Genomic DNA, 14857 nt, shown 5'->3' on the forward strand with positions numbered 1-14857 from the left:
CTCAATTCTCTCTCCTGCTTGTGTCTTCGCCTTCCTTCCTCTTCCGCTGTTCTGATGCTGTCGTCTCCCCATTGTGCTGGGGCTCCCTGAAAAAAACACCGTGTAAACAACCAGCTCCCTGGAATACATGGAAGTATTTCTTTTGTAATGTGGTTAACTCAACTACATATTACAACATTTAGAGTCTGACGCTATCATATTTATATTTTGTATTTTTAACTGAAAGCAAAAATCTATAGATAAATATATATCTCTTTTTAAGACTATCAGACAGGAATTTGAAGAAAACCCATTAAGGGCCTTTACCTTTTCACACTCACGAATCTGACCCAAATGAAAACACGAGGAAACGAAAATTATATAATTAGAAGAACGTCCTCCCTGTTTCAGGATGTATACATTTCTGAAGAAAAAAAGATTAAGAAATGGAGAGTTATGTAGGAGATGAGCTAAGCCCTTTCGTGGCATCCCCCTCGGGTGCTGTGGCGTTGGGTACTTTGTCTCCAACTGGATGAGACAAGAATGCCATTGTCGCTGCTTTCACCACAGTTCTGGGAATGAAGAATAGCGATGTTCTTTATTTTTTACATTCCAGTATAATCTCTTTATTCAAGGCTACATTTCAGAAGGTCTCAATTTGAAATGTGGATCTTGGAAAGCCCCGTCTAGTAATCAGGAAGAAAGCTAAAGCCAGGGGAGCATAGGAGATTGAGCCATCTTCCCAGCTGTGATGCTGTGTGGGTGCTATGACCTGTGGCACGAGGCCAGCAGTTAGGGTCCTCCTCTGCTCAAGGCCAGCGAGGAGGCAGGTGGGGGGAGAAGCATGGACTAGAACCTGACTGACAGCAGGCAAACCCTGGCTCCATCGCTTACTCATGTGACTTTGAGCCAGCTACTTAATTTCTCTGTGCCTCAGCTTCCTCCCTGTGAAATGGGGAAAGCAATCAAACTTGCCTCGAAGGGTCCTCATAGGGGTTAAGTGAGTTAGTACTTACAGGGTTCTTAGAACTGTGCTGGGCATATAGCTCTGTGTGCCTCCTTACTATTTTGATTCCCAAGACTCCAGGGGAAATCTAGCAAATAGCAGAATGGTCTTTATCTGGACATAAACCATGAAATACCAGCATTCAATATACTTAAATCTATGTCACATAATGAATTAGACCTATGTCTAGACCCTGGAGACAGATTTTTTTTTTAAGGCACAACTCCTGGTAATACTATACTGACAAAGAAAACAGACAACACAACATATAGGATTCCAATGAGACATTTCAATGCAAAAAAGACGTCGACCCAACAAGAAGAGAGTTGTGCCATGGCCCTCGTGTATACATGCCCTCTGGGACTCGGGAGTGTATATGTCCTGCAAAAAAATGACCCCATTGAGATGACTAGACTTTCTCCCCAGATTCTTAGGTTCAGAGAAACCCACAGTTCACCACAGCACTTTGCTCAACTCTAATTAGGAATCTGATTGCTGGTTGGCCTTGCACAAAGAACTTTTAATTAGGGCTGAGAATGCTTAGAAAAATCCACTTGGCACATCGACTCTCTCCCTCTATCTCTTTTTTAACATCTTGCCAAGATCATAAGGAAAGGGAGAGCTTAATTACAGTTGGTGTATATATCTTTAAGAAAAAAATACATTAAGTGCTTTAAAATAGGCTCTCTTGGCTCTGTGATCACAAGGATTTTACTCACTTCTTATCCCTGATTGGTCTCATTCTCAGTTACAGATGAATCAGACACATTTTGAGCAGCTTTAAGATTTGCTTTTCATCCAAAGCCAAGTAGGCAAATGGCAGTGAATTCACAAGCTTTTCCAAATGATCTCATAGGTTCCTCTGGCTCCACTGTGGAGGCCGTTTGCACTCTGTGATGCTGTTATCTTAAACACCCCCGGCTTCCTTGTGTCCAAGGAGAGGCTGCTGCTTAGGGCCCCACAAGGCACTCCATTTTCCAGAAGGCAAGTGTGAGTCCCTTCATATGTGCATGTGGCAGCTGTAAAGTAAAAAAAAGAGAATCAAATAAGCACGTGAAATACCCTGAGCCAGAAAAGTGGTCCTGGAGGACACTGGGGTGGACACAGAGACTTGGAGATGGATACCGTCCTTAAATTCTTCATGAGAGCATCGTCATCTCTCAATGCATCAGTAGAGCCATCCTCTCATTAAGTCTCTCAGCCTGAAAACAGGTGACCTACACTCCTCTTCAATCCATTTGAACCTGGCCCTGGCAGCCAGTAACTTTTTAATTATTTATATGAAATATCTGATAGGACATGGAATAGCTGAACTCAGGGTAACATGTGCTTCGGGCGACTCTGTGAAGCTCAAATCAGCCACTTGGATGCATGAGATTTTCCAACTGAAGTTTGCTTTTTACCGCTCCTTTAGTCTGCCTTTTTTTTTTCAAGTCTTTGTGTCTTAGTGCTAAGGATCCCTTTCATCTAATCTCAGGAACGTGAAGCTCTGCTACTGAATTACATTTCTTCACTTACTATTTATGTTTGAGGCAAAAATAAGAAACCGGGGAGAAGCAGAAGATGTTGTCACTTATATTGGAAAGGCGTATGCCGATCATTCTTGAGCCCCATCCAGCTTTTCCACACTTTTTTCAACACGAGGCTTCTGTGCAGTTTCTCGAGTTCGGCTCTGTGGAATTATATTAAAATTCAGACACATCCCTCTCTGTTGAGCTTGTGCAGCTCATGGTCAACAGGGATTTTAAAGTCGTCTGCCTTTTGACTTAAGACAATTGGTGAGGGGCGGAGGAGCCAAGCTGCTTTGAAATTGTTCCCTCCACTGGGAATGTGTGATGGCTACCCGAGTGCTTTCCGACACAAACATCTTTCTAAGGTCACTCTGATTCTGCAGTAGCAGCCGCAACAAATACATTTAACGATTTGATGGTGAAATGTCACTGGATTAAAAACTCCTTAATGTCAAAGAAAATATGGAGGGAGAACAGCTTTCTAATTCAAGCTAGGTAAATTTCCAAGATATTCAGTTGATTTATCGCACCATATGTTTGCCTCTCCTTTACATTGTTGTTACACTGTCTTGAGAGAGATCAGACATCTATTTATCACTGTTATATTCTTTATGCTATTAAAAATAATCTGGTTTATGTGTTACCTTCTTTCCCAACTGCCAAGAATGCTCTCCAGAACTTCGCATTAGTTCTTCTGATGAGCTGGAGAGGGAAATATCATTATCCTTGTTTTACAGATGGAGAAATCTGAAGCACAGGGAGACTGTTTTGCCTAAGGTGAAAGTGTTTTTAAGCCTAGACTTTTATTTTTATCTCTTCAAATTTCTTCCTGAGGGTGGTAATGAGCTCGGAGGATTCATCAGGACTAAACCTTGTCTGAAGACTTGTTTATAAAATTATTTTAATAAAATCCGCAATCAGATTGGCTGGGCTGGGTCTTCAAACCAAGTGGCTTCCCTAATGAGCACACTCATCAGGGCAGCAAAACCTCGTTACCAGCTGGCTTCTCCCACACTCTGTCGAGGCGGGTGGTGGGGGCTGGTGTAAGTTTATTAGTAATAAAGACCAAAGCCCTAGGAGCTTTTATACAAGAATCTGGTTGCTTTTTCATTTGTTTAATTATTTAAAAAGTTAGGTTGGAAAGTATTTGTGGAGCAGCTAATAACGTGACTTCAGAGAGGAATGGCTTGGCACATCCCACTCATTAGCTCCGAGGCTGCTTCACGTTGGACTTTGCTCAGTTAGTTGCTGTCTCCTAATTTCCCTTCCTGTGGTTGTGATATCTGCCCCTCTGATTCCTATCTGCCTCCTCGACTCGACTCACACACTTAAGTTACTTACACAAAAGACCGAATTTTCAAAGTAAAAAGAAATCCAGAAGGAGAGTTTTTATGTTTCAGAGCCTAGAGCTTCCAGTCTCATGGGCCTTGAAGCCATCATGGACGGCTATTGGTGATGAAGTTTGTCTTCCACATATGTGACGTTTTGAAACATAGGTTTTTGGTTATATACAATAGGACAGCACCACTGAAGACAGGAGGCCAAACTGCAGACCATTGTGAGGCTAAGTTGTCAAAGGCCCTTCATTCAAATGTGGAAAAGTGCTTCTCAGTCATAAGGATCCACCATTACCAGAAATAACCCCTCCCCCAACACCAAATTGACTCAATTGCCCCTAAGCCTCCTTTGAAATGGGAAGAAGGCAAAGTAGGGTAGAGTTTACCATTAACTGCCTTGCCTAATGGAAGCTCAACTAGTCAGTATTGTTATATAAACCTCCTACTTCCTATTTGAAAGCTGCATTTGGTACAGATGGGGAGAGATGCAATTCATTTACATTCTATTTATTTTTATTTTTACAATATTTACAGTTTTCCAATAGAATTTCTGATTGCAAATGGTAAAGCAATACTACATGCTCATGTCGAGAATTCAGATAAAACAAAATAAAAAGTATTGGGAAAAAATTATGTTACCTGTAATTATATCACCCAGAAAAATAAATGTTAACATTTGGCCTAGGTCTTATCAATCATTGACATTTTCCTTTTCATTTAAGATTAGTATGTGTATAGAATTTAGACACTATTTTTCCATTTGACATTATTTCTTGAGCTTTCTTTTATGGCCTTAAGTAGTCTTTGAAAATATAATTTTTTATTATTATTATTATTATTATTATTATTATGTCTACAGCATCTAGTCTTCCTAGGTGCTATCCCATTCAAGTACTAACCAGCACCTGAAAATATAATTTTTATCGACCGCATGAATTGCAAGGTTTGGTACTGTGATTTACGTACCCATCTCACTAATGTTGGATATTTAGGTTGTTCTAATTGGTAGTTAAATCGTAAATAATTCTGTACATCTCTTTATAGCTCGCATCTTTATTTTTGAAGAGATAGAATCCTTAAATGGAACTGATGAGTCAAAGCCTATTAACATTTTGAAAATTCTTAGTATCTGTTTTCATTTTCTTTTCTGAAAGCATTGTACCAATTTATATTCTGATTGCTATGTATGATGGTATCCTTCAAACTGAATCTTTGCTACATAATTTTTTAAAAACCTTACCAATTAGATAGATGTTTACCTCTGTTAATGGCATCTTTTTAGTATTATTTTGTATTTGTTTAAGTTATTTTTAACAGCTTTACTGAGGTATAATTTACATACCATAAAATCTCATAAGTATACAATGCAGAGATTTTTAGTTTATTTATAGAGTTGTGTAACTATTATCAATTAAAAAAAATTTAAGACATTCCAATTTTAGAATTCCCTTAACCACCCCCCGCCCCCGCCCGAATTCCCTAGATCCTATTTCTAGTCAATCCCTGCTCCCACTCCTATCCCCAGGCAACTATTGATAAGAAAATTTTCCTTTCTGTCACCATAAATTTGTCTTTTCTAGATATTTCATAGAAATGAAATTATATGTAGTATTCTGTGTCTGGCTTTTTTCACTTAGCATAATGTTTTGAGGTTTATCCATGTTTTGCCATGTTATAATAGCATACATTTAATTCGTTTTTATTTAATATTATTTAATTTTTTTCGTATCGCTGAATTCTTTAGCATGCATGTATTGAATTTTGTTTATCTCTTCAACGGTTGATGGGCATTTGGGTTGTTTTCAGTTTGGGGTTATTATGAATAATGATACTATGAACATTTGCATACAAGTTCTTGTGTAGATATATGTTTCATTTCTTTTTGTAGATTCTAGGAATGAAATTGCTGTTCCTCTGGTTTTTTAAATGTTCATTAGGAGGTAAGTGGATAAACAAAATTTGGTAGATTTCAAAATCTACTTATGTTCCTGAGTGGTTCCCATGACAGAAATCATGTTTTCTGAAACTTCAAAAAGAATTCTTTGGTAAACCATCTGGATTTGGAGAGTTTTTGAAATGGGTTGTTTAATTACTTTGTCAACTTCTCAAGATTATTGGTTTTTTCATATGTATAATTTATTTAATCAATTTTAGTAATTTCCAGAAAATCATCCATTTATCAATATTTTTACGTGTCAACATACAAAATTATCTTATTTCATTTAAATCTCCTCTGTAGTATGTTCATATCCCTTTTCCATTTCTAACATTAGTTGTTTGTATTTCCTCTTTTCTTGTTTTTAATGGTGAAAAATATTTCCGTTTTGTTAGCCTTTAAAAATATTGAAAACACTTGGATTAACCAATCATACTTTATTTTCTATTTCATAAATTGTTGCATTTATCTTTCTTATATATTTCTGTTTGTTTGGGTTATTTTATTCTTCTATTTCTATTTTTTTTTTTTTTTTTTAGTTATATGCTTAGTTTTCATTATTCCTGTTTAATAATGAGCGTGAGGCCCTGAACATACTCTATTATACTGATCTGGCCATATTCCATGAATGCTTATACATAATATTCTGATTTTCATTACTTTCTAAATAGCTTACAATTACAGGTTTGATTTTTCTCTTTTTATGAAATTCTTATATAGAATTTTAAAAATTTCTAAGTGGTTGAGGGTTTAGACTTTTTTATTCTGATTTAAACTTGTCTAATTTTTTCTAGCTTTGTTGTATTTTAGATAAAAGTTTTCTTTGTGGCCTTATGTATTTTTTGTTTTGCTCAGGGTTTCAAATAATAGTGTTAAAACAGCTTATTCTTTGTCATTAGGGAACAAAATTCAATATTTTCCTATAAATCAACTTTGATAATTACGGTATTTCAAATTTTGGTGTCCTTTTTTTTTTTTTTTTCCGTTTTGATTGTCAAAGTCTGGTGTTTAGGTCTCCTAATGACAATTATTTTTCTGTCCATTTATTCTTCTGTCAATTTTTGTTTTTTATATTTAATGCTGTGCTTTCACCACTGTAATGTTTTTATTCTGCAGTGTATCTTTTACCAACATAAAATGCCAAAATGGATCCTTTATCCCAAGGGTTGCTTTATGATGAATTCTCTTTTGTCTAATTATTATTGACATTCATCTTTTCTTTTTATTTGCATCTGCTTGATAAAGATTTGACCATTGTTTTATTCTCTTAACTACTTAGAATCAATTTTAACATTTATTGGTAATTTTCCTGATTTCCAAGTGAATTCATGTTCATTGCAGAAATTCTGGCTACTACAGAAAACACACACACACACATACACACCCACACACAAAATCATCCATTACCCAGTATCCAGAGTTTTCTCTTTTTTCTTGCTCTTCTTTTAAAATTTTCTTTGATATGTTCAAAGAAAGCCAGAAGAGCCTACATCAGGGCCTATAGGTCACAGACTAATTAAACCAGAAACTGAATCATTCCAAAGTCCAGAGCATAGAGAGACAAAGTTATCAAGAAAACAGATCTCGTTTCTGTTTCATTTCTTGAAATTCAAAAACGGCAAATCACATTCCTCCCTTGTCTACTGTGGGAGCAAAGAAATAAAGTGATTAGATTGCCAGGGTTTCAAAGTAAGAATGATGTGAATCTGCTGTAGACAGCAGGAGGAAGTCCAGGCAGCTCCCTGTGTCAGGAGTTCAGCGAAGGTGATTTCAGTGGCTGCCACTGAGAAGCAAAACTTTGGCTTCAGCATGGGTCTGGGTCATGTATCATTGTGTTTGTTGATTGTGGTGTGTGTGTGTTGTTGTGGTATGTGTATTTGTGTGTTGTTAGTTGAGTACATGTCATATATGGTGTTGATTGTTTATGTTGTGTGTGTGTTATGTTCTATGTGTGTGTTAGTAGTGTGGCTGTGTTTTTGTTTGTGTTGTTGGGAGTATATGTCATGTGTATGTTGTTGGGTACATACTGTTGTTTGTGTTTTGTTGGTATGGGTGCATTTTGTTTTTATGTGTGTGTTGCTGGGGTAGGCATGCGTTTTTGTGTATTTGTTCTTGTTTGTATGTGTTGTTGGGATTATGTGTTGTTGTGTATTTGTATGTGTGTATTGTTGTCTGTGTGTGTTGTTGTAGTGGTAGTGGTGGGGAGGCGTGTGTGTGTATAGGGGCTCAGAACAGTAGAATTTGGCAGCAGCCGGGAGGTCTCGCAGAGAGAAAGCGGATGTCGGTACAGCTGAGTCCGTTTTCTTCTCGAGGCTGGGGGCACTAGGTCTGAGAGCTGCTTCAAGTCATGTTCTGGCTGAAAAGTAAGGTCCAGAGCTTAAGCAAAAATGTGTCCTATGTCAAAGGATCTAAAATTAAGTTCTCCAAAGAAAGGTTAAAGACATGGAGCATTTTTCCATAAAAGAAGAAAAGATTAAGTGGCTACTTAATTACTACCATTACGTCCACAAAGCTTTTCTTAAAGATAGTGCTCAGTAGTTTTTCACTTTCTGTAGAAGGCAGAAATGGTGAAAAGCAATCTACTTAAAACAATGAAAAAATCAAGGAGCTCCTTAACCCTCAAATTTGTACAACATGGAACAGTCTATAGGGAAAGATTATAGAATTTCCAGCCCTAGTGATCTTTAAAGAGAGACGAACAGCAGTCCAGAGGCCATGAACCACTTGGAAAAGAGCACAGGACGCTGAGTCGGGTGGACCTGGGCTGCAATTCCAGCTCTGCACAATCCCGAAAGATCATTCAACCTCATTACTCTTAGTTTCATCATCCGTAAAATGGGCATACGGACAACAACTGTATCACAGATTTTTGTTGAATTAAAGAAAATGACAACCTATATAAATAAATCTCCTACCTCAGTACCTGGGCAAATACGAGCTCAGCAAATGTTAGCTTCCTCCCCCTTTTCAACTATCATTTAATGAGCAGTTAATCTAATCTTGCACATCCTTTGACCACTAAAGGGAAGACTAAATTCGATTCCCTTTGCTAAAGAGTCACTGAGCACCTCCTTTATGGAAGGCACTAGGGTGGATGTTTGGTGTTTCTTGGCTCCCAGCATCTATTCATCCTACTTTTGGTTTATGTCCAATTTTTGTGGGTGGGCCCGCCCCACCTACCACCCTCTCAGTTGGTGTGGTTTTGCTAGAGTTTAGTTGGTGACACGGGAGCCAGATATTGCCAATCAAAGCATCTGAGTGCTTTGTCAAGAGTGACTGATTCAGAAATGGGAGTATTACCCAGTCAGAGCCAGTGAGACTCAAGGGATTTTGCTTGAGCTTCCTGGAGAGCAAACCCTCTCTCCATTTAAGACCCTGGGAGGCTGGAGCTAGCGCAGCCTGAGAATTAAAACACATAGAGGAAAGCAAAGTTGAGTTTAGAAAGTAGGAAAAGCCAGCTCAATCCCTGGGGTTTTCAGTTATGTGACCCAATAAATTCCACCTTTTTTCTTTAAGCCAGTTGAATTGGGTTTTATGTTGCTAAATGATCCCAAAATGACACAAGCTGTGTAAGACACCCAAAAATGAATAAGACCAAAAAACTTACAAATTATAAACAAGATGTTTCCAAAAATAATAATAGTACAAGGCAAATTATTTATTATCTACTATTGATCTAAGGCTGACTACATGCTGGACACTGCTAAATTCTTTGTACACATTATTTTATTTAATCCTCACAACAGCTATGGAACTAGCAACATTGATTTTCAATTTGAGAGATGGGTGGAAATTGGACAGGTGTGAGGGAAGGATAAAGAGGGTTAGTGGAAGAAGGAACAAATGAAGACAAAAAAATGCAGGGACAGTTTGGGAAATGGTTGTTTGTCTATTAATTAGGACCTGGAGGGCATAAAAGACAATAATGGGGAATATGATTAGAAAGGCAGATTGAGATAGACTTATTGGGAATTCAGAATTCCAAGGCAAGGAATTTGTGTTATTAACAATGAAGTTTTTTGAGCAAAGAAGTAAGAGACACAAAATCTGATCATGCATAGCTTATATTTTATCTAGCAAAAATATCCTTATAATACAGGAAAGTGAAGATTATTTCTAAAGTGAGCATAGAAGAAGGGGAAATAATTAATGTATAAGTATTCATGATTTTTGCCCCCATCCCGAACTTTTATAGTGACTCTTCCTTTTGGGACAGTAGTCGGGTGCTCTTAATTGTGCAGAGTCTAGGTAATGGAGAAAATACCGCAAAACCTTTAAAAACCTGAGAGGGTAAGTTGATCTATATAAAGAAGGGTTTAGGTGATGGGCAAGGCAGAGAGATAGCAAGCCTGAGTGTTGGAGCTTGAAGAATTAGAATATGAGAAAAGAGAGGAAGATTCTTAGGGAGCCGTGGGCATCCCTGTAAAGGAAAGTGAGAGTGACAGGGCAAGAGGGTTTTTAGAATGAGGTGGTGTGTGTTTTCTTGAGAGAAAAAGCAAAGACTTAAGGCACATTCTTGTAATTACTTTTTCACTTCCAGCCTGCAGATGCTGGTATTTACTATCACTGGAGAAAGAGCTTGTTTTGATACTTATCGAAGGGCATGACTGGGTGAGGGTGAGGAAGAGGAGAAGTGTTTTGTGTTCAGCTTGAGTGAAGACACAGGATTGATCGTCCCAAGGAATGTGCTGGGAACCAGCCTACCTTGAGAAGAGGCACCAAAAAAGAAAAGTGAGAATAAAAGTCGCTGCTATGTCAAAACCATGTGATGGATTCTTCCAAAAGTTAAGCAAGGAATTGTCATATGATCCAGCAATTCTACTTTCAAAAGAATTGAAAGCAGGGACTCAGTCAAACACATACTTGCACACCATGGCCACAGCAGCATTATTTACTAAAGGCAGGAAGCGGAGGCAAATGTCCATCAACGAATGAATGGATAAACAAAATGTGGTATATACATACAATGGAATATTATCTAACCTTAACAAGGAGGGAAATTCTGATGCATGTTACAACATGATGAACCTTAAAAACATTATGCTGAGTGAAGTAAGCCAAACTCAAAAGGACAAATACTGTATGATTCCACTTATACGAAGGACCTAATGTACACAAGTTCATAGAGACAGAAAGTAGAATAGAGGTTACCACAACTTGAAGGAGAGGGGATGAGGAGTTATTTTTCAATGGGTACGGAGTTTCTGTTTGGGATGACAGAAATGTTCTGGAAATTGATAATGGTGATGGTCGCAAAATATTGTGAATATACTTAATGCCACTGAATCATACACTTAAAATTGTTAAAATGGTAAATTTTGCATTATAGATGTTTTATCACAATTTTTAAAAAGCCACATGTGACATAGGATTATTGATGCTAGAGTAGGGAGTGGGGTTTGTCTACTATCTCCACACACAAGTCTTGATCAAAAGGGAGGACTATCAAAATGTTGTTCTAAAAAGACTGGTCAGTAGCCATGAGATAGAGAAGCTTGGACAAGGGCCAAGCACTGGCCAAGGGTGTGAACTTTCAAATCAGTAAGGATGAGGTATTCTATGAGCCATATCGAGGAAGAATGAGGATTTGTGATTATTGGCTGGGAAGAGAGGCACTGGGAGAGCCCGGCAATTTCATGATTTCAGCTTTTATTTTTTTCTTATAAAATATTTGCTACAGTGGCTGACTTCTATTTTTAACAAGCCAAGTATTTCCTTTCTAATATTACCTAACTTTACCTTTCTCAATTGCTGCCATAAATAGAACTCATCAACCACAAAGTCTTTAGAAAATTGCCAACCTCAGCCAATAAATAGTACTCAACCTTATGGAAGAAAGTGGGCAGTCATGACTCAGACAAAGTGACTCCACTTTTCTGAATGGAAAAAAACATTCCATGTTTTGATCTTGACCAAGAATGTTACTGAATGCAACTCTGAGCTCTGTAAACAAACTTTTTTTTTTTTTTTTGGCACTGCAATGTTTCCTATTGCATAACTATATGCTTTGACAAAGAGACAAATGTCAAACTCTCAGTGGATCGATATAAAAGCTATTTTAAAACCCGATTTTCAGGATCTCCTAAGTTTCACTTTTTATATTTTCGTAACCCTGCTATTCCAAAAATATTTAATTTCGATTTATTTTAAAATTTTACACAAAACAAAGTATATACTTATGTAAAAATCTACGTTCCTACAGGTTCAAAAACGGTTTGTTTCTCTCTTATATACAGTTCAGATATGTTTTATTATCAAAAGAGACCTGCTACCTCTTAACCACAAATGAAATTAAAGCAGTTAAACTGTTTGCCTCACCTTCCCACCCGTTGCCACATAGTAGCAGAGCAGAGTCTTCAGAGACTAGGAAAAGAGGAAGATATGTTTTGATAATAAGGAGGAAGTTCTGACATTGGACCAGGTCAGTCAGTGCTGAAGAGATCAGCTTGGATGAATGGGTGCTATAGCGAGAAGCTCTGAGCAGCTCACAGAAGCAGAAAGATAGTGAGAAGAGAGGATGAGGGTGGTTGGAGCTGATATGAGGAATGAGGCTTAGTCAAAATCACCTTTGTCTTCATCACCTCATGTGTTATGTGTATAGGGAAATCCTAGCTGGGCTGAATCAAACTAGATCAATCTGACAACTTGAGATGGGTGGTATTTCTTTCCAAAGCATCTACTTGCATCCTGTGATCTTTGTGGAACTTTGGGGGCCGTATAGGAAAAAAACTTGAACCATGTCCATTTCAGGTGAATATATGTAGAATACAGATATATATTCACTCTACAAATATTTACTCAATGCTCCTTACTGTGCCAGACGCTGTGCAAAGTCCTAGGGATAGAGCTGTGAAGACAAAAGCCCTGCCCTCCAGGAACTTACAATCTTCAGAGAGATCACAATAAATAGAAAAATAAATAAACAAGATGCTTAATGATCGTGATGACTACAATGAAGGGAAAGAACAAAAGTGAGGAAGTACATAGAAATAGCAAAAAGCCACTTCAGGTAGGGGGTTCAAGGATGTCCTTAGAAGGGTTAGCATCTGCACTTAATGATCTAGGATAAGAAATAACAAGGAGAGCATCCTAGAGGAAATCAAGTGCAAGGCCTGGGAGTACGCACGTGTTCAAGACAGAGACCAGGAGCTGGAGTGGCAAAGGCAGTGACTGTGATGTAAGATAGATTTGTACAGCTCGCAGAAGCTAGATCTTGGAGGGCCTTGTCAACCATGTAGGGGTGGTCAGAAGCCAATAAAGAGTTTCAAGCAGGAGAATGACATGGTTTTACTTATATTTTAAAAAAGATCATTATGGCTGCTGCAAGGCAAATGGAGGTAAAGTGGTAGCAGATTCAATAGGAAACAACAGTGATAATCCAGATAAGTGATGACGGCAGCTAACACCAGGAAAGTAGTTCTCAAAGTGGGTTCCTGGATCAGCAGCAGCAGCAGCACTTGGCAACTTGTTAGAAATGCAAATTCTCAGGCCCTACACCAGCCTCTGAATCAGAAAGTCTGGGGATGAGACCCAGCAACACTGTATTAATTCCTCCAGGTGATTCTAATACACACTAAAATTTGAGAACCTCTACATTAGGGGCATGGAAATAGAGAACGTGTTATGGACTCTCTGAAAGGTGTTTGTGTCTCTCTGAAATTCATATGTAGAAGCCCTAACTCCCAGTGTGGCTGTATTTGAAGATGGGGTCTCTAAAAAAGTAATTAAGGTTAAACAAAGTTATAAGGGTGGGGGCATTGATCCAATAGGATTAGTGACATTATCCCACATACACAAAGAAGAGGTCATATAAGCACAGAGAGATAGTGGCTGTGTACTAGCCCATAGAAGAGGCCTCAAAATGAAACCTCTTGCCTTGATCTTGAACTTTGCAGCCTCTAGAACTGTGAGAAATAAATTTCTATTAAGTCACTTAGTCTGTGGTATTTAATTATGGCAGCCCAAGAAGACTCATATAGAAGGGTGGAGTAAACTGCAGTGGGAATAAATTTTGAAGACAGAACTTGGTAATGCACTGAATATGTATAAAGGGTGAGCTCACAAGGTCACTATAAAAGCTATAGCTGCGGACTCCTTCTTAACCAGCTGTGAGAGGAAGAAGATAACTCAGAGTAACAATGAGTATACTCCCATCTTGGAACTTTTCAAAATATGCGAGAGAAGCATGATGTGGCAGCACCGCATCTGGACCCTCTTCCTAATTCAAAGCATCATCTTTCTAATTAAAAGTGGGTCCTAGCAGGAAACTTACTCCCGTATGGTTCTACAGAAGTTAAAGGGGAACTGGTTTCTCTCTCATAACTCATTGTAACCCAGGGCTTGAAAACACCACCTAGGCTCAGACAATCAGATGCTCTCAGGGGCTTGCCTCTGACATTATTCACGGCTGTGGCAGTGGAGTCAAGGGAAGATGGTGAGGATCCAATGACAGCCCTAAACCCATGGTATGACCTTGGCTGAATTATTTTCCCAGCTGGTTTTCCCACCCTTCCCTCCATTTAAGAGAAACATGATATGCTTGGAATAAACTCATTTTCTGCCTAAATTAAATAGAGTTTTCAGCCAAGATCCCTAACTGGTCAAGAGAGAAACTGTTATAAAGACTGAACTTCTCATGTGCTCACGGGGGCTCAGAGCCCTTAATATCTGGGTATGCATTTTATGTTGTGTGTTTGTGCTCATGGGCTGCAGCCAGAGACACTGGGGTTGTAGGAAGCTAAAGCAACAGCTTCAGTCTGTTGCTTTCCTAAACTCATGTCTCTTCATAGAATTGCACTATCAACAGGCAACTGAGAATAAATAATGGAGCTTCCATTTTCTTTCTAATCCCTTTGACTCTGTCTCCTCATGTTTGAACCTACTGTCCCATCTTACTGGCCTCTGGCCTCCTTCAGCGTCACTCTTCCTGCAGTAGGTCATCCTAGAGCACTATCCTGACCATGCCATGACCTGTTCAACCACCATTAATAACATGTTCAGAATAAAATATGAATTATTTAGTTGGGTAATCAAGGTCCTAGACAATTTTCTTTCTCCTTGTTTTTCTTAGCTTGCCTTCTGGTACCTT

This window comes from Pteropus vampyrus, unplaced genomic scaffold (genome assembly GCF_000151845.1).
Source record: "Pteropus vampyrus isolate Shadow unplaced genomic scaffold, Pvam_2.0 Scaffold133, whole genome shotgun sequence".
Lineage (NCBI taxonomy): Eukaryota > Metazoa > Chordata > Mammalia > Chiroptera > Pteropodidae > Pteropus > Pteropus vampyrus.